The following is a 6,595-nucleotide window of genomic DNA, read 5'->3' as shown; positions in this document are numbered from 1 at the left end:
AACCCAGGTTCAAATCCCAGCATCCCATATGGTCCCCTGAGCACCGCCAGGAGTGGTTCCTGAGTGCAGAGCCAGGAATAACCCCTGTGCATCGCCAGGTGTGACCCAAAAAGCAAAAAAAAAAAAAAAAGCCCTAGTCCTAGTGGAAAGGTTCACTCCCTCTGGTAATTGGGGGACCAGGTGATGAATCTGGAGCTCATGTAAAGCACGTGAGTAAAAAATAGTACATTATGGAAAAGAAATTTTCCTCTTTTGCTTCCTCATTTCATGAAGATAAAAGAAAAAAAACTTGGAGTTATGATGATATACAAGAGAATTTGGATGAATAAAAATTACCATGAGTTAGAGGAAGAAGAAATAATACATCATCACCACAAATCATACATTTCAATGTTACATGATACTAGAAAGAATAAAGAGAATAGAATTTAGAGGATGCAATATTTACCAGCTAAAGAAGCACTCATATTTTATTGATCACCTGGGTCACAAATTTGTGTTAAACAAAAACAAACCAGTTTCAGTACTTTCTGAACTTGTTTTAAGAAAGTTCCCAAATGTCCCATGTCATTTTTCACCCACCCGAGTACTGGTAATAGTGATCTTATCACTAAGGAGGTGATCTTTGGAATTGTGCTGAGGTTATTACAAGTCTTTAATCAGATTTCACTGTGTCATGATTTTAAGTGTATTATTTTATTATTATTGTAAATTATTTGTGTCTTTCTCTTCCTTTTACAATTGTTTTTTACTCCTGTCATATTTAATGCAGTACTAACACTGGTCCAGTATGACTTAAACACAGATCCAAAACTGGAACTCCAGAGAGTAGAACTCTCCAAATAACTGACTCTCATCATAAACTCCATAAACAGACACAAACTGTTTGCATAGGGAAGAATTTAATAAAATATATTATTTTGTTCTTCATACATTTTCATACCATTTTCATATATTTCATGACATCACTCTACTTTTTATATAAAAATACATACACTTGGCTTTGCACAGAAATAGTTTGTTGCCATCAAAGTCAATGGACTTTACAAACCAATGTCATGAGTGTAGGACGTCAAGTTTCAGATCAGAGAGAAGGTTGTAACTGTCGATCTAACCGCTTTTCCCAGAAGGGAGTTCACAACTCAATCCACTGACTCCTTCTACCAGCATGCATATGGCACTATTAGCATCAAAGATTTGGAAATCAGAGAGGAATATAGGTGGAAACGTGAAGCACAAAGCTTCAGAGAAACAGAGACCAACTACGGGCAGTGCTCCCTAGGAAGTCCATAATTTCCGATGCTGAACTTTCTCCTCCATTTTCTGCCCTTAGCAGTTGGAGACTGAGCTTAGGTTGCTGGAACCTCATCAATAACTGTTCTCTATATCAGAAATCTAAAACCAACACTTTTAAGATATTTAGTGTTCCCCTAAATATCGCAGGATACACCTTCCCCCTTCAAGACTCCCCTTCGCACCCCCACATCAATCCCTGTCCCCACAGCATTCTCCTCAGGGCCTCCTTCACCTCTGCATTCCTCAGGCTCTAGAGGAGCGGATTTAGCACAGGGTTGAAGAGGCTGTAATACAGAGGAAGGATCTTCTGCTGCTCCTCGGGGTGGCGGGACTTGGGGGCCACATACACGACGATGGCGCTGCCTAAGAGCCCCACCACACAGAGGAGCAGGTGGAGAAGGCCTTTCTGCGGCCCTCCCCGGACTGGATCCCGAGGATGGCCGTGAGGATGGGCGTGTAGGACACCAGCACCAAGCAGCAGGGCTTCATCAAGATGAAAACACAAGTCACAACGATGACGATATTGTTGAGCATGGTGTCCGCGCAGGCCAGCTTGAGGACAGCCAGGATCTCGCAGAAGAAGTGATTGATCTCCCGGGGCCCACAGAAGGGCAGCCTCAGGATGAGAGCCACGTGGACCAGCGCTAGGAGCGCGCCGCAGACCCAGACCGAGGTGAGCACCAGGGAGACGCACACCCTCCAGCTCATGATGACGGAGTAGAGGAGGGGGTGGCAGACAGACATCACCACCAGAACATCACCACCAGGAGGAGACACTCAGTGAGAGAGAAAACCAAAAAGAGAAAAGTCTGCATGAGTCCGTCGGCAAAGGAGACGGTCTTGGCCGCGCCAGGAGGTTGACCATCATCTGGGGCACCGTGTTGCAGGCATAGGTGATGTTGACAATGGCCAAGTGGAACAGGAAGAAGTACATGGGGGTGTGCAGTCTGGGGTCCAGGGAGAGGAGCCCCAGGATGACCCCGTTCCCCAGTAGGGTAAAGGCATAGAACAGAGAGAGAGGCCAAAGAGAGGTCAAAAAGAAGCTCTCCCCATAAAATGAATTCCCTGACCCTTGTCTGATTCCCCCCTCATGCCTTTCCCAGAGATCGTGCCTGTGTCGGTCACTTGCTGCCGCCAGATGGAATGTGCCAAGGAGTAAATTCAGATCTGGATCTGTTTCTAACCAGAAAGACGGGAATTACAAGGACTATTATAAGCTCATCCGAATGTGTGGAGAGGGGCCTTGGGCATGACTGTGGCTAGGCTCCGGACGAGCCTCACGCATGAAGGAACCGGCAGAGGAACCCAGGTGTGTGGGACCCGGGGCTGAGACCTCCAAGGCTGCTCGGATCCGGACTGGGCCTTCTCCGCCCAGAAATCCCATCTCCCAGTAGCTAGGCGGTCACACCCAGGCAGGAACTGCTCTTGGCATCGTGTAATCCTGTCAACGACCAGCATCCAAAGACAAAAGCCAGCTCCCAGAAGCGCCAGGCCGGCCGCTTTTGACCGCAGATATCTTATAGCCTACTTCTCCCTCTGGGAGAACCTGGCAAACTACTGGGAGTTTCCTGCCCACATGGGAGAGCCTGGCAAGGTCCCCATGGTGTATTAATATGCCAAAACCAGTAACAAGCTGAGTCTCATTCCCCTGACCCTGAAAGAGCCTCCAGTATGGCATCGTTGGAAGGTCAAGTAAAGAGAGGCTTCTAAAATCTCAGGGCTTGGACGAATGGAGATGTTACTGAGACCGCTTGAGAAATTCGACGATCAACGGGATGATGATGATGATGATTATAAGCTCAGGTCACAATCCTTCCCGGAGTCATCCTGTCAAATCTCTATCCACTGTAAAACAGAAGGAAAGGAAGTTTATGTGATTAGTATAACTTACCATGGGATCTGATGTCATGTTCTTTGCACTACAAATTTTATTTTCTATATTTCTAATCTCTAAATGGTATACTTTTCTTTTTTCAGTCCTTTTTTCTTGTTTTGGTGTCACATCTGGCAGTACCCAGGGCTTACTCCTGATTTCCTGTTCCGGGGTCATTTCTGGTGGGACTTGGGGGACCATATGGGGTACCAGAGATCAAACTCTAGTCAGCCATTTGCAAGGCAAATGCTCTCCCCACAGCACTATGTCTCCAGCCCCACGTTGTTTAGTTTTGAAAGGATAGTATTTCTACAAAGTTTAATGGTAATGGTAAGATTTACTAAAATACTATCATTGGGAATTCATAGAATAAATTATTTTTCAGATCAGGTTTTATTGTATAAAAGACCCGGAGTCATCTTATCATTTTGCTCTGTTTTTTAATTTTTGTTTCTACTTTCAATTTATCACTTTAGCCTTGTTTTATGGTCTGAGAAGATTGCATTGCTCATAGCAGGTGCTGATTAAGTGAGCAGTAACCACAGGAGGTCTGTTTCCCAGCATGAATTACTAATTTTATGGTCTTAGCAAATAAAGTTGGCATTTTTTTGTTTGATTTTGTATTTTTCACTCTTTAGATATTTATGGAGACATGAATATGAGCCAAGCAGCCTCACTAATCTCATCATAGTGATAGAATGAAAATATGCTATCAGGTCATGGGATATGGTCGCCAAAAGAAGAGTTACAGCTTCTCTTTCCCAACCCACATCTTGTAGAATGCTTTTCTCATGTTGGGGATATACTGTTTCGGGGTTCATGTTCTTTCAGATCCATCTGGAACATGCTCAAAACATTTGGTGACTAACTCACTTGAGAGAGAAAGGGGAGGAATAGATAAATTGATTGATTGACAGAGTGAATTTATCAATGGATAAGTAGATAGATAAAGGGAATTACATTTAAATAAAATTCAAAGTATATGCTGTAACTAAATCAAATATTCAAACTCTTTGATTTTCTCTTGCTGCCATTCCACCAGGCCCATAGTCAGAGGATGAATAAATGGAAACATGAGAAGTTTCATAATCCTGTACACCTATAACATGAAAAATCCATGACATCCATGAGCATTCTCACTCAGAAGCTTCTCACGGAGCTCTGAAGATCCCAACTATCATAACTCCACAGCCGCTCTTGACCCCTAAACTGACACTGTACCTCCCATTCAGTGTGCTGATTTTTATAGCCCTTTCTTCAATAGACCCCAGTCTCCTTAAACTACTATACTTGAGGAAAAAACTCTTAACTCATTATGGCACCAACCTGCTTTGACTTTAGAGACAGGATTAGATACAGAAGAAATTGCACAGAGGTTAGAAGAGATTCTGGAGGTCAAAGCTGAGACTCTTGTTCCCTCCAGCAGCCCCTGAAAGATTTGCAGGTACAAGAGCTCAACAGACAGATGTACTAACTGGGTCTTCTCACCTTGGGAACCAGTGGCAAGCAGTTGATGACAAAGTGGTTTCCACTCAGTCCCTCCAAAATTGTTCCAGATGGCCCATCCCTAAGGGAGAAATACAAGAATAGCCAAGACATATATTCTCACTGCCAAGAGAAACAATAACTGTTTCCATTTCTGTTTTCATTTCTCTAGGCCCTGGGGATGGATATTCAGAATAAACGCTTGCATGTGATGTCTTAATACTCAGATGGATCTCTACTTTTGAAACCGTGTAGTAAAAGAACACACATACTCCTGAGACCACTTGATAAATCACACTACCAAGAATTTGAACAGTACTGGATTCTAGGATCTCAGACTTGCCCAAGACGAATTTGGCACTTTCAGAGTAGGAAAAACTTAACTCTCATGATATAATCACTATCACTGTCACAGTCATTCCATTGTTCATTGATTTGCTCGAGCGGGCACCTGTAATGTCTCCATTGTGAGACTTGTTACTGTGTTTGGCATATCGAATACACCAAGGGGAGCTTGCCAGGCTCTGCTGTGCAGGCTGGATATTCTCGTTAGCTTGCCGGGCTCTCATGACATAATAACATGAAAATTAATGTTGACTTCTTTCACTATTTTTACATAGATCATTCCAATTTAGTTAGTGAATAAGAAAAATAGTCTCTTTGGCACACTATGGTGTGTAAGTATTGTGTCTTCTTCACTCAGTAGCTCAGTCCTCTGGGTGCTAGTAAAGGAAGGCGACACCTTAATATATGAAGGTATATTTATTTCATGGGCAGGATAATGATATTTAAAGAATTATTCTGTAAATACTGATGGAGTGATAAAAAATGTGTGGGGTTAAAATAACTAAAGCCTTTTCAAAAACAACTGAAAACTTTAACAAAAATTTATCGCCATCCTAAAACTGAAAAATTCCAAAAATATTCACAAAATTATTTTCAATCATCTCCAATGAATGTTATATTATCAGTTAACCTTAGATAGAAACTTAATTTAATTATTATGTCCTTCACTAATCCTTTCATTATATTTAGACATACTAAGCATCTGTTATACATTGTCTTAGATTCTACAAAAGCAAATTTTAATAAGATACTGACTTGATCTTATGGAGCATACAATTTCCCAAAGACAACTCATATATGTATACAAACTTTAAGAGCTATGATAGACATTTGCACTGGATGTGAAGATACCAAAGGAGAATTTGCTAGACAATTCTGAAAAAGGAGTTGTAAAAAAAAAACCTGGGATGTTTAAACCATGTCCAGGAAGATACAATATGAATAGGAGATAACAAGGTAAATTACTCCTTAAAGACAAAGAGGACACAATTAAGTAATGATATTAAAATGCAGTACTCACAGAAGTAGAGGGACAGAAATAGAATGACTCCATTCATTTGTGTGATATAAAAAAAATTGTATGAGACTAATATCCAAGGCCAGAAAAACAGGGGCCAGGAGGACTGGTCAATGGTTGGAAGCTTGTCAAGGTGTGGGGGGGGCATAGGACAGTTGGGATAAAGAGACAAGTATAACAATAGGAAGGTCCTTTCTCTCTGTTGGTGGGAATGTTATCTGGTTCAGCCTCTGTGGAAGGCAGTATGAATGTTCCTCAAAAAAAAAAAAAAAAAAAAGCTTAGAGCTCCCAGAAGTCCCAGTGATATCACTTCTAGGCATCCCAGCTACCTCCCTAGACACAAAAGGTGAGTTTAAAAAGATGTATGCACACCTCAGTTCATTGCAGCATTTAATATGATAGCTAGGATACGGAAACAACCTAAATGTCTAAAAGGGAAAAAAAACCTAAAGGGGAAAAAAAAAGTTGTGTGTATATACACATAAAGAAATCTCATGAAGCTCTAAGAAAATATAGAATCATGCCATTTGCTACAATTTGGATGCAACCGGGGTGGTACTGTGTTAATAAAAATAAAT

The 6,595-nt window shown here is 41.7% G+C and overlaps 1 pseudogene; it reads right to left on the bottom strand.

Moving 5' to 3' along the window:
* Positions 1–1,546: 1,546 nt before the first annotated feature.
* LOC101553683 (olfactory receptor 2A5-like) overlaps positions 1,547–6,595 on the bottom strand; it is a 32,023-nt pseudogene continuing 26,974 nt past the window's right edge.

Source organism: Sorex araneus, chromosome 1 (assembly GCF_027595985.1).
Source record: "Sorex araneus isolate mSorAra2 chromosome 1, mSorAra2.pri, whole genome shotgun sequence".
Classification (NCBI taxonomy): Eukaryota; Metazoa; Chordata; class Mammalia; order Eulipotyphla; family Soricidae; genus Sorex; species Sorex araneus.
This window is presented reverse-complemented; position numbering and strand designations above follow the sequence as displayed.